Here is a 26172-nt window from a genome sequence, read left to right as displayed (position 1 = left end):
ACCCGGTTAGCAGTGTAAGGATCATTTTAATGTCAGCAACAACCTTTATGACAAAGCCTAGCAAGGTTTATAAACGATTATCAAATAAACCAGACAAGTTTGAAACAACGTTAAATTTAACAAAGCTAGTTTACGCTCTATGAGGTTCGCATTAAGCTTGCAAAAACAATCCTTTTAAATCGAGATTGAATCTACCTTTACATAACAAGACTAGAAAAACATTCTGAAATCGAGGATGAATCATCATTCGCAAATCAAGAAAAGAAAGTTTTCTCAAATCGAGGATGAATTCACCTTCTCAAGATTTATTTTAAATTTTATAACCATCACTGTAACAAGGTTTATTTGCGCAGGCTTTTCTATACTTCCGTTTACAATTTAAATGTGAAGGTTTTCTTGATCATTAAGTTTTGAGCACTAAGAAAATGTTGCAATTGAGACCCTGAACAAAACTAGAGTGTAAAAAAAGGAAAAAACAAGGTTTACAGTAACTGATAAAAAATTAAATTTTTTTGTAAAGATTTTTGTATGCCTTTATTCAATCTTTAAAAAAGCTAGATTGGCATATTAATATTTATACAAAGTTAAAAAAAAGGACTAATTAGTAAACCTTTCACACCCAACCAAAGGAAAAAACAACGTTTACCGTACACTCTAAAAACTGTACCTCTGATTTCAGAGGCACAAGCTAAATGTACCGTGTATTTTCTCGCGTAAGAGGCACATAACTAATGTGCCTTTAAAAATGAGAGGCACGACGAGAAATTAAAGGCACCAAAGCAAACGCCAGTCAATGCGCGGTACGAAAAGATTTTCCCGCTTCTTTTGTGCCTCTCAAATTCGTTTGTGCCTTTCATTTCTTTTTCTTCGGTACGATCATGTAGCGGAGAATAAGCGCATGCGCACATCAGTGAAAAACCACGCCACCGATGGAAGCAGTTGTCTACAAATGTGTTCGATTGATGTTACAAAAATGCTTGAATTTGGTAAGTTTAAAACTTATATCTTATTTTTATATTTATTCCCAATTAACGATGGCATTTTTTTTATTAATACATTTCAATTTTTATTAATGCTACAAATCTTATAAAAATGTTTAAGCGAGAGAGCTAACCCTAGTTACGATGTTTACATTTCTGTTGTAGTTGTATCATTTATGTTTTATCATTATAATATTAAGAGGAATGTTTCTAAAGTGCCCTATTTTTGTTCTGTAGTGTTTGATTATAATTATGTATGAGGTTTTCAATGTGGCGATTGCTATGAATAAGAAATCATTTTTATTTGAAATACCAATTTGCTTTTTTGTTTATCTTAGTTTATATTCGAGAGCTATCACAGAATGATTGAATAATTTAAAAAACAACGAAGAATGTTTTCGAATTTTTATTATAATTATGAAAAGTATACTTTCAATCATTAGCTATTTTCGAAAACAATTGACATTGATACATAATTATAATTGTTTCAAACTGTTATTAAACTTACAGTTGATATAAACCTGAAGAAAAAAAATAAGATTATGCTTTATTTATATTTTAAATATGGTGTAAGCATGAAAGAAAAAAACAATCTTCTAATGACTTATAGATTTTTAATTAGTTATTATTTATTTTGAAAAAGTAATGTTTAAAAATGTTTTATTCTAACATCACAGCTTTAAGTTTATAATTTCAAATTTTAGTTTTGAATTTATGACTCAAAATAGATAACATGGGATGTATAATTATAAAATCGTAACATTTCAAACTGAAATTCAATTTATTTGATTTTTAAAAAGGATTAATAGCTTGATCCAGGGTGCTCTTGTGGCACAGCAGGTTAAAATATCTTTCACACTGCTTATTAGAGAACTAGGGTAATGAGTTTGATTCTGGCAATGTATAAAACAACTGACGTGTATACTTAGCATATAAGCACTGCCACAACTGAAAGTTCTCTCATTGGTTATCGTGCAGAAGATTCAAACGAGCTAGCTCAAGCGGAGTCCACTTTATCTAACCAGTATCAAAATTACATGGCATTTTAACCATGGCCATTAAAAAGTAAAGCCCTAGAAATAGGATTTTTGGTCATGGTTGAGTGATGAGTACCTTGCTCTTTCTTTAAAATAATATGATGAAAAGTACTTAACAGCTTGAACTTTTTAAAAAATATTAAAGTATTGTTAACTAGAGCAGTATAATTCACAGAATTTTGTTATCAATAACTATAAATAAAAAATAAAAAAAATTATTTGCATAACATTCATTGGATCACAAATTGATTAGATATGTAGAATCGCTGTTGTGCCACTGGCATTTTTCAAGATAGATTCTTAATGCTTTATCGTTATATACTGAATACTTTATTAAAAAAATATTTGGTACTTCATATTCAATGCTCAACACTTTATACTTCGTGTTTTCCTAGCACGAAAAGCTACCTAGTAAAACTTTCTAATTCAGCGTCAGTGATAATAATTTTTAAGAAACCTTTATTTATTTTATTGTTATTGCTACCTTACCTGTGTTACTTAGAAAAGCATTATCAAAAAACTTTCATTAATCTATAACTAATGCTTTTCCTGAACTGTAGTAAAAAGAATATGAAGCTAAGCAATTTTAATAACAATATTTAGAAAGAAAATATATTGATTGTAAGGTAAAGATGTGTGTATAAATTTGATACAGTGAATTTTTTTTTTTTTTTTTTGCTCTCTGAAAGGCAATGAAATGTTTGTGTAATCTAAATTTAAATTATTAGTGTAACTAAATGATTAATAGTTTTTTTTTGTTGTTACTTTTTGTCTTGACTGTGTTCCAGTAAATGCAGAAAAATGTTTTTAATTATTAAATATTTTTATAAATAATTACTTATCGATTTACATTTGTATTTTCTTTGTTTACTCCAATATTGTTATGTGTTAAAAAAAATCCTTATACTTCCTTATGTATTTAAGCTTAGACAGATTTACATTTTTTTTTAATTTAACATGTTGAATGCCACACTAATTTTACATGGCTTTAATTTTTATGGCCAAAAGGATTTTTTCAGTACGTATTACATTAATTTCTTCAAACCATTTTAGTAATAATATAAAAAAAATTAGAGCATTAAAAATTTGTTCGAATAATCTAGGCTTCGCCCTTCATCGGTGACCCCTGTGGCATTCAACGTGTTAAATTAGTTCAATAATATTAAATTATCAATAATATTATATATAAAAATTATTTTGGCTAAACCTATTCTTAATGTAATAAAATCTTCATGAATGTATTTGTGTACATTGTGATAGAAACTTTTAACAACTTATTCAAATAAAATACTCTTACATTGATAAGTCCTGTTTTAAATGTTCTAGCCGAGCTGAATGCATGAAAATACTCGCATTTGAGTTACATGGAGAGGAAAACCACTCAAACTTATCACGGTTAGTCTGGCGTCCAAGGGACTCAAACACATGATCCATCTACCTCTGAGTGTATTTTACGTCAACACTGTGGTCAGTGCGAACGGAATGGAAAATGCTTGCACAATTTGAACTCAATTCATCTCATTGAATCTCGCGAAACGTCTTACGTCGTTCAAGTAAAATGGACTTAAAGTCGTTTCACTCTGTATAGCAAATTTACCTGTATCTTATCACCTTTTATTATGATGTTTTATTTTCTCATTATAGTGCTCATTTTATTTAATTTTGTTTTATTTTGAACTATAATTTTTGTAAATTTCGTTTAGACTATTCTCACTGGTTAATTAGTCATTATATTAAGTATGATTACCATTTGAATTTTGCTTCCGGTGTTGTGTTTTCTTTGTTTACCTACTCTTTTTCTTTATTGACCTTTAATTATGATATTACTATTTATATATACATAGCCAATGCTAAGGATTTCAAATTATTTGCCAGATTTTAAAATTCTTAGCCAAAGGAAAATTTTAGAAATTTTTTTTGATTGATTTTTTTCGTAGGAAACTTTTAAGCATAATACAAATTTATTATAAATTAATTATTTTATGAAAATGCAAATACAAATTTAGTCATTTTGCTGTTGGGGAGGAGTAAATGTGTAATGAATGGGGGAGAGATTGAAAAATGCAGATGTTTTATCGTGTTTGAGGGGAGGAAATAGACATAGGTTGAGGTTTATTTTTGACAACGTATTAGATTAGTGCAGTAATATAATGATAAACCTGAATCGACACTATGTTCTGTGTTATTAAGTTAGTGCATATATTATTGTCATGAAAAAATATATTTTCTGCTAAAATAATCTGTATTTTGCTTATTGTTTGAAAACAGTTTTCGTCAATACTTTCCTCAAAATAAAAATTTTTGCCAAATTTGCAGTTTGATCGTATTTGGTTAGATGACAAATGCTTAGCGCAGGATTTTTATGGATAAAAAATTTTGTAAACCGGTATACCATTTGTGTGTATAATAATTTAAAGCCTATGGTATACTTTAAGATTGTTTTGTCATTTTTTTTCATTCTTTAATATTGAAACTTTTTATTACCAGAATTCTATACCAAACACAATGGAACCCCCCCCCCCTCCATTGAAACAACAATAAATTTTGGAGTGATTATATATGTCAATAAGTTGGTTGCTGAGGCTTCAAATAAACAGTTCTTATCAATAACACATACATATGCTTCTGTTCAGACACTAGGTGGCATGAATAACACCCCCGTGGGGCGCACCAAAGTAACATAAGATTTAAAGAGGAAAAGAAAAATATTTACATTTTCTTCCATTTTTGAACTTTGCAAGTTGTTTAATGAAGGGTAATAAGTCAATTTATCAAAAATACATGAGTAACCTTTAATTTATGGTGTTGATTGATGTATCTATTGCTTACAGTAAGTAATACATGATTATTTATTTTATTTTTAGATGGCTTTTGTATTAATTTCTTTTCTTATCAGAGAAATTGTTTATTTAACTAGCTTTCTTAGCATGATGACTCAAAATGCAAATAATTGCTCTTATTATAATTAGATATGCAATATTAAATTCACTGGCAGGTAAGATTATACTGATCAAAGAAGATAAGTAATTGTTTTGAAAATATTTTATGTGAAGAAGGAAAGAAAGATTTGGTCATTTAATAAACAATAGTCTTAAAATTGGGTTCAGGCAATAGAAGCTTAAAACTTGTGGTTTTTGAGTTTCTGTTTTAAATACATACAAAATACATGCTTATTCTGCAATTTGTATTTTGATAAAAAATTTTCTTAGTTTTAATATTTATTCTTAGAAGTATATTTTACCTGCCGGATAGTAAAATTTAAATTTTCTACAAACTGATCATCCGCTTTATAGATCATCCACAGACTGATTCAAATAAATCTTGTTTTTACAAAATGTAATATAGAACAATATTTTTATTAGTACTAAAGAAGGTAAATAAATTCTTTTTTATTATTTAAATGAAAGGTACTAAATTACAATGAAGAGTACATGAGTTAATTTGAATAATATGCCTTTGTACTAACACTTATTTAAATAAATCAGTCAAAGTATTTTATTCATTGTTAATGCATGTTTATCTGGAATAATATTAGACCTAATTGTTGATTTAAAAATTATTTTGGGCAATAGATCTTGATTAAATGAAGGCTCATTAAATAGAAATAGCTCTTAAAGAATATAATAAATTTGACTATTATTTTTAAATTTATCAGACTTATAAGTTAAAAATCAGAAAAATGTCTGTAAAATCTTTTTAGAATTTCTTAAGCAATTTTTCTCATATTTTGAAAAAAAATTTTTTAAAACAATTTAATATCTAAAATATGATTATGATTTATTCTCTAGAAAATCTAAAATAAAACGTATGTTAAATATCTTAAATTATTTAGTTCACATAAACCTATATTTTAAAGATAAGATATCTTCAGATTATACTTTGAAGATTTTCTTCAGATTCTATTTTGAAGATTTTCTTCAGATTCTATTCTGAAGATTTTCTTCAGATTCTATTCTTAAGAATATCTTAAGTTATTTGGCCCACGTAAACCTAAATCTTAATATTATATTTTGAAGATTTTCTTCGGAAAATATTTTTAAGAAAATCTTAAGAATGAGTGGGCCAAATAACTTAAGATATTCTTAAGAATTTTTTTAAAGAAATTCTTAAGATTCTTTTTAGTGGGGATGCTTCGCCAAAATCTGGATTTTAAAAAAATTCATTTCAATGGAAAGAAATCTTTTATTTTACACTTGTTAAGTCATTTGTTTAAGCATATTTCATGTTATAAAATATCCAAGTTGTCAAAATCTACATCTATCATTTTAAAATATTCTATGTTTTTCCAAATTTGTGCAACTGTATACATCATATTGCAACTGTTACTAAATTATGTAAAATTGTTCTTTATGTGTGAAAATAAAAGATATTAGATTTCATGATATTTAGTGTTTAATTTTTGATCCTTATAAAACTATTTTATGAAATCTCCAAATATTTAAAAAATATCTAAATTTATAATAAATTTCCATTTTGAAGGATGCTTTTTGGAAAAGAAAAAAAATCCATGAATTATATTGACTTGGCTTAACAGAAATAAATATTATCTTTTTGTACCTATATCTGATTAGAAAAGCATCATTGTAGTTGTTGAAGTATCATTAAACGCTACATAATTAAAGAAATGGAATAAATTTACATAGGCTTACATTTGGGCAAAAAAAAAATGTGTTCAAATCTGGTAAATAACAGGTTTTGGTACCACTAAATGCTTATTTCAATGAGCGGTACATAAAAGCAAAATGTAAGGTACAATGTACCTTTCAAGTTAAGAGGTACATCTGATTTTGCCTCTGAAATCAGAGGTACATTGTGCCTTTCATTTTTAAAGGTACGTTGTGCCCTTAAAATTAAGAGGCACAAACGATCCAAATGTGCCTCTGAAATCAGAGGTACATTGTGCCTTTCATTTTTAAAGGCACCTTGTGCCCTTAAAATTCAGAGGCACAAACTATCCAAATGTGCCTCTGAAATCAGAGGTACATTGTGCCTTTCATTTTTAAAGGCACGTTGTGCCCTTAAAATTCAGAGGCACAAACGATCCAAATGTGCCTCTGAAATCAGAGGCACAGTTTTTAGAGTGTAAGGTTGCTTGTTATCTGGAAACGAATATTAAAAATGAGATTTATTTATTGATTTAAAGAAATTTCGTATTTTAAAGAATTTTCTTTATTTTAATGAAAGCCTTCAAGAATTGTAAGAAGTATGCACAGTTCTAGAGAAGCCATCGAAATTTTTAACCGGGAAAATGATACAGAATCTGGATTGACATTGATATTATCAGTACAGATACTGTAGCACTTCCTCTGAAAATGTGAGTTATGAAGTGCAAGATGTCAAAAGAGAATTACAATAAAGTAAAGAAAAAGTCAAGTCTGGAACAATTATGTGAAATGTTTGTAATTTTTAAGGGTTTTGATTGTTATGGAAAAAATCATTATGGCATCATTGATCATTATGGCAAGAGGAAAATGTTTAGATATATGAAGTAAAACTATGTTTCACTCGTCAAAATGGATCAATTTTGAATTTTTTAAAAACAAATTTAAAAACTTTAAAAAAAATTATCTATTTTTTATTTTTTTGAATTAACAAAAAAGGACTAACAAGTTTCTACTAAATTTAAAATCTTAATAAAGTTCCCCCCCCCCCCCCCAAAAAAAAAAAATTATTTGTTTTTTTTAGAAATAAAAAAATATTTCTAAAGCAGTTATAATAATTTAAAAAAGATGCAAAAGAAAAAAAATATTTATCTTTTTTTCTAGCTGAATTAGCTTTGAACATTAAATGCTGAACATTATTAAAGTAAAATAAGCTGGATTCTCTGAGATCAATAAAATATCCCTACACTATTATCGAAATGAAATTATTCATAACTTTAATTTATACCTTATTTAAAATTCGATATTATCATCATACATAACGCTTTCAATCGTTGGCACAATTTATTATAACACTGACTTGGGACAGCTTTTGATAAATTATATTTAACATTGAAATACTTAACACTACTCTTTATATTAATCAATACGCTGTCTTCCTCACATATTTCAAATTAAAACGTGATGAGAAGTTTATTTACGGCAGCTATTTTAAGCATTTAAACGCGCATAAAGTAATTCATTTCAAGAATATTAAATGCGCAGAATTTAACTAAAGACCGTTTACCATAAAAGTTATTTCTATCTCCTTTATTACCAATTTCTCTAAAATTGGTGGTTATCGCCTTTGAGGGAAGCTTTGCGGTCGAACAAATATTTACACAAACCACCACCTCGATTCGAATCATCCTCCTTCTTTTCTCATTACGATTTTGGAGACGCGACATTTTCGAAGTGTTCCCTCTCCCTCCCCCCTCCATTACACCACCTCCTCAGCTAAATATGTAGTGAGAATAATTAAAATATGCGACATGAATAAGAAGAGGACATTAATGAGAAATTTTTGGCTCGCTATTAAAAATTAATCTTCCTCCCTTTCATTTCAATTGTTAATAAGAGAGTCACCAGAAAACAAAGACCATCTTTTAAAAGTTTGGTGACATTTTGTCGGAAAAGCATTATGGAAATGAAGAAAATGTAGCCTCCCCGACTTTCTTCAGTTGTTTGGATTTTCATTCAGTTCCCTTTCTGTCAAATTTCATTCAATTGTATTCCAATCTATTTAAATTTCGTTTAAAGAAGTTGAACTATTTAGATTGGATATTTTATAAAGCCTGCTATACTATTTTTCTGCACCATTGCGACACCACATTCATTTGGAAGATTGCATTTTCAAAATTAAGTCACGAATAAGTTGTTTAAAAATAGAAACTGTGCAAAGACTCAACTCGTGCTCAAAGATTTCTGAGCAGTTATAGACTACAAATAGAATATAATGCTTGGAACAAAGTGTTTCAAATGAGTCTTTATAATAAATTCAACTAGGAACAAGGTGAAAGCAATTATTCTTAGGCCAAATGATATAAAGTTATGATTGATCACAAAAAACTGAAAACGATGAAAGCAGAAGAAAAAAATTTTTTCAACAAACTAAAAAACGCTTGAAATGGCAACTCTTGTAAAAATCGAAAGATCTCGCTGGAAGCTGGATGCACAGGAAGTGAAATGAAGAACGCTGAAAGTGCTAGTGATAAGATACTAAGCGGCTAGTGACCATTACACAAAACTTGCTCATGTTATTGATAGTGCTAGTTAGTGCTAGTGCATTGCTTGCTGAGTTTCAAATAATAACATTAGATACATAAATACTAAGTGAAAGGAAGACAAGTGCCTACATTTTAAAGTCTTAACTAATAACCAAAAACAACTTACAGGAAAAATGCTGAATGAATTAAAATTTTCTGCCTTGGAACTTTCAGCGTATTCCATTTTTAGCCTTTCAATGGAAAACTCTAAAAGTTCTTATACATTGTACGAAATGAATAGTTTTTGAGAATAATTTGACATCATTTAATTGATTTTGTTTCAAGATCTATGTTCTAAGTGGCAAATGTATAAGTTAATATTCTACCATTAAGGTTATATTCATAGGTTGGTATTTAAAGGTGAATGAATCTAAATACAAAACTAGCTGATATATATTGAAAATATGACACATCTACCTATGACTTATTGTTTTAACCCTTCAATTTTTCTCCCGACAAAATACATAAAAACTTAAGCTTGTGAAGGGACGCCATTCTAGTTTTTTGCAACCTTAATACGGTGCCAAGATCAACAATAGTTTTGTGCGAATTATACTCTTTGTAATTAAAATTGGAGTCAAGGTCAAATTTTTGACCTTCGTCGCTTTGGTAACAATGTGACAGATAGCAAAGCTTCTTATTTTTTATTCACTTAAACTTAAGGAGTATCTACAATCATAAATGTATATTATTAAAATATTATTATAACAATAAAGTACTGGCGTGGGGAAAAAGAAAGATTTATGGGTACCATGGTTACGGCAAAGGGGAATCGCGTAACCTATTCTATCTACATAGATTATAATCATTCAACTTGATTAACCGATTCTATTATTCAACCTGCACGGAATCATGGTTCAATTCATCACTAAAGCAGGGTTGCAGGAAATTTGCACTTTATAGTGTTTAAACGTTGCACCGATTTTTCTGATAGGAGAACGCATAATAAACAATATGCCTTGCTTTATCAAATCAAAAAACAGGATAACTTTTAGAATGTGTTTTTAGATTTCAAAGATTTTTTCCTGTCTATTCTGAAGAAAGCAGGTTTTATTTTTTGCAAGAATAATGCACGAAATGGCAGCCAGATATTTCTGAATTCATGCGTGATGCTGAGGTGCTTTTCTCAACTTTCTCTGAATCATCAATATTGAATGGGAAAAAAGAAGTAGTCAAGCAAATTGGAGAGCTAAAGAGGCAGCACAAAAGTAAAAAAAAATATGAAAGCAGCAAGAAAAGTAACGTCGGGATTTAGATGTCAGGCATAAGAGGAAAGGATCAACTTCGAAAAGCAGTACTTATCCAAATAGGCACGCACACACACATACACACCACTTGTCAAAAAAGAAGCACTAGGCGCGGCTGCAGTCCTGGCCACAGACTGAAAGACCAAGCAAGCGCAGCTAAAAAAAAGCAAGAAGAAACCCACTAATTCCGATGAAGTCAGCTGCAGAAATGTAATAGCGATATCACGAACGCAATTAAAGCTCATTTCGAATTGGTCGGAGGGAGGAAGACCTGAGTTGCTGTCATATATAAGAGGGTTGGAGGAGGGTATATGCCAAAAAAAATTCTTCTGGGGAGGGTGATTCGATGGTATCTTCCTGATCAATCAGGGAGAGAGGAAACGCCACACCCGAGTCAAAGATTCGAGAGCGATTTGTAAAGGGTGTTATGTCGTTGGCAGCTTTGACCCTGGAGGTTTCGTGTTACGAGAGAATATCACGTAGGTATTTTGGAAGCATTTAGTCCCCAACTATCGACAAGGAGGCAAAAAAAAAAAAAAACTATCTGACATGGGATGCATATCTATGGTTCAATTTGGTATCATAGAGCAGACGCACCTTGTGGAGCGCCGTCAACTACATCATACCTTCAAGCTTTTCTTGTTTATTGCCTTTCTGAGTTTTTCTGTATGAATTTCTATTAGAAGATAACGAGATATTAATATCTTATCTTGATCAGATGTTTGTTTACATCTGTTCAATCAAACTGATTGTAAGACTGTTAGTATGAAGTTATTTATTTAAGGTCAGAATCGTGTAGGTTAGTTGTTTTATTTCTTCATCGTTTTTTTAGACGCGTGGCGTGGTCAAATACTTAATCAATATATATATATTAAAAACAAACTTTGGTTTTGTGGTTGTTAATATTTTAAAATTATCCTTATTTTATAACTAGTACTTTTGTTTTCCCAAATGAAGTTTCCGAATTATACACCAAAAGATGATTTATTTTGTTGAGAATACTTTTTAACGTGTACCCTAATACTATAGGAGCGAATCACTCTTAAGTAGCAATAGAATCTTTATTCATTTAGATTGCATCATAATAGCTTTCTTATTTTATATGTTTCACTAGGCATTAACTCATTGTTAGGATAGTAGACCTTCTACTTAATGGATCCTAACTTTAATAGATAAAAAGCGTCACATGTTTGAGTGTATATACAGTTGTGTAGTGCAATATTTTATAGAGAAGAAATGCAATTTCCGAGGTAAAAGCAATAACCTGTATGGAACCTTACAGAATTTGAAAAATAGATTCCAATCAAAGAGCCTGAATGAATAAATTAACTGTAAGATCTTTGTATCATGTAGATAAATGATCCAAACTTAATTTTTTTTTTAAAAAAAGTGATGCATGTTTGGATGAATTGTACAGTTGCGCAATATTTTTAGCGAACAATTACAATTCCCAAAGTAATAACCTGTACCAAACCCTATAAATTTTGAAAGATCAATTCTAAACATTGGACATGAATGGATGAATTAGCTCTAAGGACACTGGACACCATTATGATGGTGTTGCGCAATGGCCCTTAATCTGAATAGAGAGTGGAACACAGGAAGAGGACTGTCGCCTGCCATGAAGAATTGCCGGTTAGAGCGTCCACTTACGAAGAGAAATGTGAGTGATTTCAGAACAGGCCCATAATCGATCTTTGCATCCAATTACGCTGGTCTTAGAGCTAATGACGCTACGCTTTGACATGTGGTAATTTCAAGCCTGCCCCGGTGCATGTTATTAAGGCGTAATCAGTCCCAATAACTTCCAACCGATAATTACACCGACTCTTTTCTTCCCGAAAGACAATTTTCCAAAACAATAAGTGATTTATAACAAGAACAAGAATGGAACATGTTTTATAGATTTCTCTCCCCCCCCCCCCTCTATTCTCACCTGTTAGAAATCACTTTCGAATAATCAGAAATAAATTATCTTTTTCCTAACTGGTTAGATAAGCCTCATTTATCAACGATTGCACAAAAGGTGGAATAAAATCTTTGGTGATCTTCAATTACATTCTGTGATATATTAAGTTTTAATATTATGTTAAATGAAATAAAAAAAAATATGTAGAAATACATTTCACAGACGATAACAGAAGTTATCAGATGCTTTCAGTTATCGTCTAGGGCAGCTGTTCCCAACTGGTGTTCCGTAGAACTCTAGAGTTCCGTGAAAGAGTCACATGGGTTCCAAGAGTTAGAAATTTTATTTTTTAGTAATAATTTTTGGAACAAGCAACTTGTTTGTTTTTAAATATCCACTTAATAATCCATTACCTATTTAATATTTTCGATACTTTTATGAAATTATTTAATTTAAATGCTTGTAATAAAAAAAATTCAAAACAATGTTTTTTTTTCTAATAGCAATATCGTGAATAAATTATAAAAAAAGATATGCATTTGTGAAATATTTCATTAACATTTAGCTTTGAATTAAAATGACCATGAATGGAGATGTATGTTTTGGTGATAACTATTCTCATCGTTTATTTTCTACCTTATTTTGTTTTTATTTAAATGGGAATCATATGTCATCTCATTAATTTTAAGTTTTTGCATGCACTAAAATCAAGTTAAGAACTAAACTAGACGCCTCTCCAGATCAGTGAGTTTCTAGTGTCTGATATAAAACCTAATTTCAAAACTAATGCAAATAAAAAGATAAGATGAAAAATTTAATTCTTTATTTATTCACTTAATATTTTTAAAACAATTAATAAAATTTAGATCATTACATATTTTTAAAATAGTTAGTCTTTAGTTGTTTAATATATTGACAATTACTAAGCCAAAAAAGGCCCATCACTAAGGTTCCACAGCAAAAAACAATTGGGAACCGCCGGTCTGAGGATATAAAAAAAAAGTAATATTTAATAGTTTTAATTACTACCTACAGAAAACACGACATCCACAGCACCAGTGAATAGAAATTTGGGCGAGGCTTTTATGTCTTTTGAATTAAAGAAAAATATGACGAAACATTCACAAATGTCAATGTGGATGAAAATGTCAATTCAAAAAGCCATGCAGAATATTTCTGAATAATGTACTATCAAAAATCTGTTTACGGTTTTTGAGTCGGTGATAAATTGCAATACCTATTTTCTTATTAAAAATATCAGAAAGAATAAATTCAATCAAATTTAGTATTATTTAGTGCATGCAATACAATACGAAAGAAAACATGTTATCAAATCTAAATATAACTGAAGAAAATTAGTTTGACTTGATATTAGATATGGCATGCTTAATTTAATATACTTTTCTTTGACATAATAAGTAAGAATCGAGATAAATGCATTAAACATACTCTAAATATGAAAAACGTTTACGTATAAATAAAATAAAATAAAAAAAAACATTAAAAAAAGTTACAAGTATTTGATTTTTTTTAAATATTGCTTGTATTATATATATATGTATTATTATATACTAATATTGTTATTATAAATAGATATTATTTTATGTATTATTATATGTCCATGCAGATTCTTTAGGAATGTAATTCTTTAGGAATTCAAGGATACTTAAATTATGTATGTAACTTTTCTTCAAACTAAAATATTTATTAATGTAGAATGAATATATTTTTTTCTCCAATTTTTTATAAATCTGTAATAGTTTTACTTAAATAAATGAAATTGGAATTCAAGGCTTATTTTACACAAAAATGACATTTGATGCCTATTATACCCGTGCGTATAACTATTTTAATAAATTTAGTATGTAATTTTACGTTTCAACAAAAGTAGGCTTCGATTTACATAACCACAAATAAAATAAGAGAGTTTGATAATATATTAGAGTGAGATATATTAGAGTTTATATAAATTAGAGTCTGATAATATATTAGAATGAGAGTTTGAATATCAGTAAAAGTATTCATTTTAGATATTATATATCACGGTTTTTATGTATCCCTGTAATATCAAATATTTTTTTCTTCTTTAAAATCAACTAAAAAATTCTAAAGCAAACAAATAAAAAATACAAAATATTTATGCTGATTATTATTTTTTGAAGCATTCAATTATTTAACATAAAATAACTGTTAAGACAGATAAAAAAAAATCAGTTTACTTAGAAAATCAATTAATTTTGAAGAGCAACCCATCAAAGAAAGAGAGTAAACTATTTTTAAAATGCATTTTTCATTGCTTATTTGGTTGTTATTACATTTTTAATTCAGACACTTTTCATTTATTTAATTTCTTTTATTTATTTTATCTCACTTTTACGTTATATTTAATATTTCATGAGAAGGAAGAATAAAATTTTTTTTCAGTTGAATTAAATAAAAAAAATTCCTACTTTAATATTTATGATATAACAAGAAGTGTTTTTTTTTTAATATTTAGTAAATTGCCTCAATACACATTAAAAAGTAAACATATAAAAAAATTGTTGGCTATGTTTTAAATAATAAGGGACACATAAAAATTAAGAATATAGGGGTTGAAGTTTCGAAGTAATAAATTAAGATAGTGTTTTTCAAATGAAAAGTTGTAATTAGAAATAAGCGAATTTATTTAATATCTCGTCATATTGACGTTTTGTGCCATTTTCAAAATAAGCGTTTACTGTGCTGGCTTAACATTCGAAACTTAATAAACATTCGAAACTTAATGAAATAACAATTAAATAATCAGGGTTACATAATAGATAAGGCGATTACTTCTGCTTTGAAATCAAAAGTATTAACAAATGGCTTATTTATTGTATTCAAAAACGTGAAATTGCATTTTATTTAAGGGAAAGGTTGTTACTTAAATGATATTTTCGGATTATTGAGTATTTAGGATTTAAAACATTCTAGGTCTAGGTATTTAAACATAAAACTGAAAATATCTGCAGCACATAGCTACTTGTACGTTGCTACTTTCCTATTTGTGATTAAAAAAGTTTCGTAATTTCAGCTGCTTTTTTTATGCTTAGAGATTTATCAAAGAAAAAAAAATTAAAAAGAAAACTTATAAGAGGAAAAGAAGGGGGGGGAAGAGATAACTATTGAAGACTTACAAGATAAGTTTTTAGCAAGTCAAAAACATTTTCTAAAAAAGCAGGAACGACTGAAGAAGTTAAACAATAATCACTGCAGCTAAACGTTTCTTTTTTACCTTAGGAAAGAATGAAAATTCAATAATCAAGAGAACTAAACCAACAACAAGACTTCGGTGATCCGATTAAAGCAAGACGAAATCCAATTTGTTATTCCTCAACTATTTTGTTTTCTTTTTCCGAAATCTCATAGAGAGTTATGATTTTTCTTCCCTTCATAAGCAACTAAACCAACAAAAGCAGATTTCGCTCATCTAGTGGGGAAAATTTTTTTTGTTGACTTTGAGAGCTCTCACAAACAATGAAATCAACAGAAGGGATCTTCATCGGATTGGGATTCCACCAACCATTTTCAATTCTTTGTCCACTTTTCTCCAAAGTTATTTTTTCTCTCCCCCACATACGACAGAGACACATAGTCCGGCACTGCTCATAAAGGAATTCAGCCGGACTTAGCCTCTTTTCATGCTGGCCACTCCATCTTATGTAGGGGAGGACTGAATGAAAAGAAAACAGGCACAGACGCCTAAAAGTCGGATTGGAAAAGCAGGAACAAGAACCATTATCCGGCAGGCAAGAAGTTGTGCTCCTTTTTTCTTCTTTTCCTTGCTCATGGAAGATCTTAACTCCATTTCCATTCCCCCGTAAGTTCATAATCAGTCTTCTTAGTGTAAGTGACGACACTCTTAGAACACTCGAAGGTAAATGATGGCAAGATAAACTCCCATCCAGTAATCTAGATAAGAACAAGAATAAACTGTCTACAACCAGACACTAAATATTATGTCTTATATATAAGGGCGTCCCATAATGACCACCCTTATAATTTTTTTAGAATCTCCCAAGAAAGTGACTAATTATTAATCACTTTTCTGAGGAACATTTTACATTTCACCGAGAAAATGCTATTGTAATCTGTTAAACCACTAGCCACAAATTCGAGAGGAAATCTGCTTGATTGTATGAAGAAATTCGGAAGTGTTTCCAATAATTGCCTTTTTAACTCGGTCCTTATCGTTCGGCAATGAAACATGTTTTGATGTTTTCAGTCCCGTTTCACACAGAAGTGATTTTTCCGATTTCGACAGCATCTTGTTTTATCTTGGATTAAATATAATTATTTGTGACCCCTAATGTGTACTCTTTTTTTGCTTCTTTTTTACAAATATTCTAAAAATACAGATAAAGGGTGCTCATAAGCGAAACCGTAATGTGATATAATTTATCGCATTGTAATAGGCGTAACAATTTTTTAAATTGGGAAATCTCAGGATCATCAGACAAAAACAGAAAAGATACTCAAAATGCATAAGCTGGTAAAGATTTTGAAGCTAAATATAGTAAATTATGTCATTGTTATAGAATTCACAGGTTAAATAACCTTCAGCAGCTGGTGTTAGCGTTTTAATTTAAAAAGGTAGTCCTGTTGTCTTCATAAAACATAATCATCTTTAAAAATAGAAGATAACCATAAATAGGGAGCTAATAAGTAGATTATTTTCGAATAAAAATTAATAAAGTATTTTAATTTTTCCTAATTTGAGAAACAAAAATCAGTTTAAAGTATGATTTTATAAAGTGAAAATAAGGACATATCAATGTCGTTTAAAATAATGAAAATCATTGCTTTTAGCAAAATTTTTTTATTTCTTGTATGGGTGGGTTAAATTTCTTCATTGTTAGCAGAGCAAACATAAAATGTGTAAACGCTTAACAAATGTTTACTTAATCTTTATAACTAACATTAACTTTATCTAACAATAATGCAATGTTAGGAACGAAGTTTGTTATGAACCGTCAAGATTTTGTCATGGTGAATAGTAATAGTAAGTTTTAAGTAATTTTTAATCGCCAATCATTCTTTTGTTTATTTTTGTGCCATTCATTCCAGAAATCGTTATCTTAGCAGGAGAACCATTTGGCGGTCATCAAGAAAACGCACCACTTCCCGATTTTCCACTCCAGTTTCTCAGATGACCTAACCATTTAGGGTCATCATTAAGAGTAATCAAAACCCGGAGGACAGTGTCCATTAGTCGATGACCCAGAGATCATCTCATCCTAGTTCGAAGCCTTCAATCAATCCTCTAACACTTTCTGTTGGGTAGGTTTTATAGCACACGCACAGCCAGCTATTTCCTTCTTAGTATTCCTCTGTTTTTTTTTTTATATTGGCGATGAACTAGCTTGAGACTGAAAGAGTGATTGCCTCGAGATAGTTAGGGAAATGTGTGTTCCGATTGGCGAATGAAGCAGCCAGGAAAAGTGAATGAGATTTGCCATTCTCTTGATGAAGCGACGGATCTAGGGATTCTTGACTACACCGGAGATGAAAGAATAGCTCAAAGAAGTGAGAAGGGAAAAGAAAATGTTTATGGAAGGTTGATTTACAATGAGATTCTCCTTTTGGCAAGCATCAAAGAGATTGTTTAGAATTAATTATCAATTTCTAGCAGAAAGTGAGAAATGCAATTTTTTAGTAACGTTAGGTAAAATATAGCAATAATGGGCTTTATGCAGTATATTCCAAAATTTGACCAACGAATTCAAAGTTGTGATAAAAGGCATAAAGAGGTTGAAAGCTTCCCCTTGTAGCATGGGGTGACAAATCACGTTGAGAGAGTAAAAACCATGAATAATCCATATCCATACTGGTTTTGATGTCACACTGGAAACAACTATTTCTCGGTACAACAACAATACGAAGTACTGAAGTACAATACCCTAAACAAAGTACAAAATGATTCTTAAGATTAATTGTTATAAGAGTTTTTCGAAGTCAACTCAATGACGTACCCGTTAACGTCATTGCACATTGGCTTACGACTTATGATAAGTTTTCATCGTTTTGATGCCTCTTATACCCCTCTGAATTTTGTAGATAAAATTTTGTACAGTAACATCGAACTTAATATACAAAAATCTAATTTAATATAGTAACATTGGACTTAGTGGGAAACATAAATTTCCCTTAACTTAGACACACAGGAGTTAATACAGGTTTAAAATTTAATATGGTCAGTATATATAATAATAGCAATTTGGTAACAGTAATTTAATAGTCAATAACAGTAATTTGAGAATATGGTCACAATAGTTTGGTCAGAATAGCAGTCCGAAGTTTAGATCCCTAATGTTAATATTACTTTTTACGTTTTCCGCCATATTTCGAGAAATTTTAAAGCTAATTGAAACATTTTTGTTCAATAAAAAGATTCGTTTATCCCAAATTCCTTGAAAAAAAAATTTTTAGTGAATATTTATTATTTTTTATTATTTTATTTAACTATAATCGAAAAAAATTGATTTGTAAGATAGATAATTTTTTATATAATTTTAAATACCTAATTTTAATTGGTAAAATACGAAATTTGATCTAAATTGGTAGAGTTTCTGAGAAATCGAATTTTAAAAATGTCGTATACTTAAAATTCAATTTCTCAGGTACTATACAACAGCTTTCGTTCAAATTTTGCATTTTACCATGTAAAATTAAATACTTTAAAATGATCCAACAAATTGAATGGTTTACAATTTAAAATTTTTCGACTAATATTAAATAAAATAATAAAAAATATCAAATGGTTAATAAAAATTTTTTTGCACAGAGTTACTTTTGGAGATAAACAATTTTTACAATTTTTAATTCACTAAAAAAGTTCTCGAAATATTGCGAAATTTAGACCACTCAAAATTTGGACCACTTTCCTGACCATACTATTGCCACCATATTCCCCAGATTACGGCTACCTCCTATATTTTTGGGGTCAAAAATCCGAATCCGTCAGCAAAAAAAAAAGGTGTATGTTACTTAAAGAGAGTAGGGGAGAGTGGGGTCAATTGTAACAGGGTACGATTGTAACAGAGCAAAAATTTCGAGTGTCGGGTTCTAGATTTGGTTCTTAGGTGGCGCACAAGATGTATTTAATAAATCTACATGTACACCCCTGATGGTAACCATTTTTATGTACTTTTGAAAGAGTTACATCACAAAAGATATTTTCACGCTACGTAAGTACTTTTTTTGGTATTAGAATATTATATTGTAACAAATTAATTTTGTTTAAACAAATAAAAATTATTAACCGAATATGTAAGTGGACACCTTAATTAACATTTCAAAGAAAAAAAAGATTAGTTTTGTTACTTAACTAGCATTGTTTTTAACAAATGAAACTGAAATGGCGTCTTGGGGACGATTGTAACAATAAGTAAAGGGACGATTATAACAGCTGAAAATCAATAATCTTATGTTTACGAACCATTACTTAACTCTTTAAGAACCACCAATAGTTTATTATATCATTTATATTATGTTGCATGTGCATTATTTTATTTGTCACCTTTCACAACATAAATTGAAATTTTTAATCCCTTAAAGTTAAAAGTTTAACCCTTTAGGTCTCTGCTCATTATTATTTTCACTCCTAAAATATCACCACTACTTTGATCAATAAAAAATATGTATCGCAACTATGATAATATGTATAATTTACTATGTTTCAGTTGAATTTATGAACTGTTACAATTGACCCCGTAAGTGGGGACAATTGTAACAAGTGCGCGACTGTCAAAAATTGTTAATAACTAATATAATAACTTTTAAAATAAGGTATTTATTTTTTTTTCTCGTTGAGAAAAGTCTACTTTACTGGTCTGTCAATTAATACTAATAATATATTGGATTTTTGGTTAGTTAAAAATAGTTAAGTAAAAAATGTTACAATTGACCCCACTCTCCCCTACGTTTTTGCATCAGATTTTCTAACTTAAAATATCGTCTGCACTAATTAATTAGCATTAATAGCACTAATTAATTAGCATTAGCACTAATTAATGGTTCGAGGGGGTCACCCCCCTCGAATCATTATAAATGAGTTATAGAACGTGAAGATCCGAACATTAGATAAAAAATTATTCAGGGTGGTCCATTTTTTTCCTTATTTTTCATGGTGCACTGTACTTCGCGCGAACCACCGAAATAGGTAGCGAGTGTCACCTAATGGTAAGCGTGCCATAAGTTCTCCATCTCTTTTATTCTATGGTAATATTCTAAGCAAGAAACTTGATTGTGTGATCAAGTCGATGCGAATTGAAGCCAAGCTCTAGAGCAAAGATAATACAAACCCAAAATATCAGAACTGCAATTTATTTTGTGAATGAAAAAACATTAAAAGTAACTTAATATTTTCTCAAAAAAAAATTTAATTAGTTATATTTGTCGTTATTTAATTTTGTATGTATTATTAACAAACAAAACAAAAAGCAACAATGTGAGAAAGATAGTCATTTAAAATTTAAATCCTTCTTAATAAAAATGATAATAAATGTAATCCAAAATCAAACCACGCATAGTTTTAAATCCAAAAGATGAAATTTTTATTACAACGAAATAAAATGTTCTACAACACTCCAAGAAAAATGATTTTTCGAAGTTCCGAAAGTATTAATAGTTGTTTTAACACGATTTATTTTAATAACGGTTCCAGGAAACGAGTTCTGAAAGAAAATATTTCGTCGCATATAATCTGCTGTAAAACTTTTAAATTTTAAAAATTCCATATTCTCGAACTTTTCAAATTAAATGGAAGCGCGTGATCTTCCCGAGAGAGGCATGAAGGTTAAAATGAAAAATTAATAAATAGAAAAAAGAGACGCGCAGCTGTTGCCATTACACGCGTTTAAAAATATTTTTCTCATGCAACGGAAACGCAGCATAAGAAGAATCTCCAAACATAATAGGCCGTTAATAAGATTCGAGATGGTGGTAAAAAATGTAATTAAAGCGGGAATAAATTGTGTTCCAGATGGAAAAGTTACTTTTTATGGATGCTTCTCGTTTGAAATGAAATGATATCCGTGGAGAAATTTATATGCTATAAAAGGATAGATTATTTCGAGAAATAATTACGTTCTCAGATGTTTTGATAATCTATTAGAATAGAAATGATTTTTCTGTAAATCAAAAGCGACCTAAATAACACATTTATTGAAAGTGTCCAATTTACTTACTGTTGAAATTATTCTGTTATTTTGGGGTTTTGATTTTGAATAAATGAGATATACATATATGGGGCTCGCTCTAAGGTTTTTAAATTATTAGTTAGTAAATTAGCCAAAAATCAAAAGTATTCGCCAATTTTCAAACGTCTTCGCCAAATGCAAATCTTAAAAAAAAATTTAAGATTACTTTTTTTTCCGTTGAAAACTAATGTACTGTAGTTTGTTTTAGGCTTATACTATTTGGACCCAGTTCTAATTGGTTATGCGGCTTATCTATTGAAAATTACTGTAATTGAATTAAAAATACTGATTTGTCTAAAAAAAATTAATTTTGACGTAATTTTGAGGATCGAGTTAAATATATATTTTTCTTTACAGTGGATAAAATCATTCGCAAATATTTTCACCTAAACACAATTTTATTCGCCAAATTTACGATTTTATCACATTTGGCGAGGTGGCGAATGCTTAACGCGGGTATTGCATATAATTTTGGTTGAAACAATATATTCATTGCAATGATGTCAGTAGGAGGTAACGAAGCAAAGCTTGTTAAATAACCTGAAGATGAAATGCATTTATAATTCAAATATAGACATTAGAAAAAAGCCAAACAAAATTATGATATTCAAAAAAGAAAAATTTATCAGTATAACTACTCGTAGGGGATAAAAAGACTTTAAAAAAAGCATTTAAAAATTTTTAACATAAGGGCACGTGCAATCATTTTCGGCAGAAAATGAAAAGCAATGATAATTTGGGTAATAATATAAACAAACTATGGCTCGTAAAAGGTTAAATAAAAACTAAAAAAAATCTTTTTAAAAAATAAATTTTAATGAAAATAAATCTTTTATCTATTATAAATAACGAAGGTTTAAACTAAGGAATGAAGTCCTTTTAAAATGAAACTCTTAACTTTTTTTTCTTCCTCTACTACGCTATTGAGACCTATATAACAATTTTCTGTGGAAAAATGATAAACGATGAAAAATATAGTAATTAAATGCAAACTATAGATTTCATAAGATTTAATTAAAAACATAATGAAAATTTGTTTTTCATTAAGCCTTAATTAAATTAAATCATTTATTGCAAATTACGAAGGTTTTAATAAAGCTACAAAATTTAATTTATTAACGGTGAAATAAAATAGTTCATTTCAATGATATTTTTACATTTATTAGTTGATAACAATAAACAAAATAATTTTATTGCTCACAAAGGTGATAATTTAGCAAAACAAATTAATAAGTGTCAAAAAGGCTTGATAGCTTCGAAGTAAGTTGAAAACCTCTTATCACTAATAATATTTAATAAAAAGTTTTAATAAAATAAGCTAATTATCCTGTAATATGCTGAATTTTTTAGTCTGATTTGTAGTAGAGCAAAAAAGGGATCTGCATTGCTGAATTATTTTGTTACGGTACTCTACTTTGTATTAACCTAAGAGAAAATATATGTATAACATTATAATGTTTCCAACGGTAATTAAAAGGTAACTTTCAAAAATTACAAACTGCATAAATAATACCGTGGTGGATTAGTTGATAGAGCGTTCATCTCCTATTGATATGACCCAGGTTCAAACCCAGGGATGACACTGTTCGATACGAATTCTGCTCTCGGCTCGCGAAGACCACATTGCTGTAGTAAAATATCCCCAGTAGTAGTAATCTCACTGCTGTCGGGTTAATCGCGGAAGGTTTTTGTTATTTTCCTTTTTATCTAACTCAAATGTGAGTCAATTCTATTAAAAAAAAGCCCTTCACGAAGGCTAATTCGACCCAATTCTTGATCAAATACTTCCTTTGTCTTCTGGGTTGGGTTCACAAATAAAAGGCTACGGAGTGGAATATCGACAGTCGTAAACTCAAAATTGGATCAAACTGCTGTACACATAGATCGTTCAGTCAGAAATATGCTTTATCAGACTATCAAAGTAGAGTTCAACAACTAGTTAACAATAAAAATAAATGCATAGAATAGTTAATTAAAGCGTAAACTATTTTGAGAACCATTTCGTTATTTCCGATTAAACTAACTATTCCGTAAATGTTTAAAAGTATTGCCTATTCATTACGCTTAAGAGAATAAATCGAACGACAATAACAAAAATTAAAAAATATGAAACAGATTTAAAGGCGCAAATAATCATTGATCTATCGATTAAAATGATAATTCTTCTTTCACCTTGTAAAAGCTAAATTAAAAAGAAAACTACGAACTAAGTATTTTTATGTTCATCTTCAAATTAATTGATTTATGTAAGTATTCAGTTGTAGTAATTACTGAAAAATTGATATCAAACTGGCACTGAATGAATTTAATCTTTAACTGGAAATTTCTTTATTTTAATTAATACAAATTTCGAATTAAAATGGAAATTATAATATCCTTTTTCTTTAATACTAATAAGGCTGCGGAATTATTTTTTGAAATTATTTTGCAGGCTTTGCATTCTATGAATTAGGTTGTTCTATTTAAATTAATTATTTCTCTTTTAATCTGTTTTAGATTACCTTTTGATTTTCCGAATATAATTAGTTTGAGTTCATGATAGTTTTAAATGCTTCAAGCATTATTTTTAGTATTCAAATATGGAAACATAAGTTTAAAAAATATTTTTAACGAAAAAGCACCAGAAATAAAATTTTTATTTCACATTCTGATACTTAAATTATAATTGTTATTGGAAAAAGTCGACATTATTTTTACTATCTGTCTGACTAATTGCGAAAGAAAGAAATAATTGTAACTCTGATTCAAGTACTTTTTCTAAATTTTGCTTTAACTTTATAAGCAAGTTTAAATTAGATTTTGTCTTTTTTATCATTGATTTATAATATTATCTTGTAAAATTTACCAAACTTATAGCTTTATAAATTGACTGAAACGCCATTAATGAGAATAATAATAAAAGGAGTAAGAGTGCATCACATATTGCAACTAAGTAATAAACCAGTTTGCGGGAGAGCATTTAAAGTGAATATAAATTTATATTACAGACTGAGGCATCAAAAAAGGGCAATGAGCAATAATACAAAGCAGCCCAAAGGGAGCAAATAAACAATTTAAATGATCGATGTTTCATTATATATTTCTAGAATTAAAATAAAAGTTTTTGAGTTACTTCAATTTGGCAGAACAATCCAACTCTAGAATAGTTAATTTATGACCCTCTTCAATCCAGTATTCAACAAAAGTTGGACCATTTTATTTTATAACCGTCGTTGAACAGCCTACCCAACTCTTGTTGGTTAGTTCTAATGCCACTTGCCACACGGGCAAGCCTGCTTGGTGAAAATGAGTAAATTTAAGGCAGAGTGTGCGTTTCTTGTTTTTCAGTGGCGCCATCTATGGCCAAGAATTCGACTTCTGCCACAACATACGTCGCACCCGTTTATCAGGGCTAAATAGAATAGAAGGGCTAGTTCACTTCGCTCTTAGAGCTGAAGCTACGATTTCCCTCCTCATGACGTCACTGTGTCCACAGATCTCGGAGATCGCAAGTAAAGATATGATAACTTCGCATCTTTCTCTTTGTAAAAATAACTTAGACTTTTTCTGGTTATTAGCCTTCAAACTTTACGTAATTAACACATTATTTCCGTTCATAAACATAGTTCAAAAAAAACTTTCTTGGTTATTATATTAAAAAAAATACCATTTTAAACTTATAAAAATGTTTTGCTAGTTGGTGAAAATGACACGATGAATACTTTATTTTAAAAAGTTCATTTTTAACTTTAACTATTAAGAAAAATGAAGGCATATATCGACACTTTTTTTATCTACATATTCTTTTATAACGATAAGTTAAGTTAAATTTAGAATCCCTGATTTTAAAATCTGTCGTTAATAGGAATTTGTTCATACTTAATCATTAGGAAACATCAACCTTAAACGCTAATTACAGAAACAAAATAATAATTTAGATTCATAATGAAATTAGAAATTTTACAATTGTTTATAGACATTTAAATTTATGATGATATAATTTATAGATATTTAAATTGAAGAGAATATAATTTTTAAAAAAAATCATAAATATTTAGAATAACTACATTAAAAAATATGTTATGAAATTAGGAGAATTTCAACTATATACTATATATTTTATTTATACTTTTTATTTACATTTTAATTTTCTTTGACTTTATCCATTTTTTAATTCTTTTCACCTGCCTTTCTTTATGAAGTAACGAGGCGGTTTCTATTTAGATAATGAATTTTTATAAAAGTTCTTTACGACAGAATAAACGTATTGCTGTTTTATATTAACTGTGTCATTTCGGAATCCATTCTTTACATAGTTGTTCATTTACTTTAGGGAACACGCGAAAAATTATACATTTTCCTTTTGTTTTTGTATCAGAATTTTTGCAAGTTGCAATCGCGCAAACTGGCATTTCGATAATAGTTTTAAATTCTTGTAAATTCACTGCAAAAACTGAGGAAAATCATTATAGAAAGTAACAAATGTCTTAGAATATCTCGCAAAAAGAAATGATCCAATATTAGTTAGAGCTAGTAAGGTCAAACGCTCCGTTCTTGAAGTAAAAGTGCGAGCTTTGCGCCAAAGTGACGTCACTAGAGTGACGTAGGAGGAT

The 26172-nt window shown here is 29.2% G+C and overlaps 1 protein-coding gene and 1 long non-coding RNA gene across 3 annotated transcripts in view; one reads left to right on the top strand and one right to left on the bottom strand.

Annotated features, from left to right (window-relative positions):
* LOC107443647 (plexin-B) overlaps positions 1-26172 on the bottom strand; it is a 600640-nt gene that overhangs the window by 320759 nt on the left and 253709 nt on the right. The gene's annotated exons all lie outside the window — the stretch shown is intronic.
* Positions 653-3777, top strand: LOC147815236 (uncharacterized). The gene is made up of 2 exons (XR_015431351.1): positions 653-986; positions 3344-3777. It is a non-coding gene; the product is annotated as an uncharacterized LOC147815236 (long non-coding RNA).

This window comes from Parasteatoda tepidariorum, chromosome 2 (genome assembly GCF_982258835.1).
Source record: "Parasteatoda tepidariorum strain Cologne lab strain chromosome 2, Ptep-v5.0, whole genome shotgun sequence".
NCBI classification, from domain to species: domain Eukaryota; kingdom Metazoa; phylum Arthropoda; class Arachnida; order Araneae; family Theridiidae; genus Parasteatoda; species Parasteatoda tepidariorum.
This window is presented reverse-complemented; position numbering and strand designations above follow the sequence as displayed.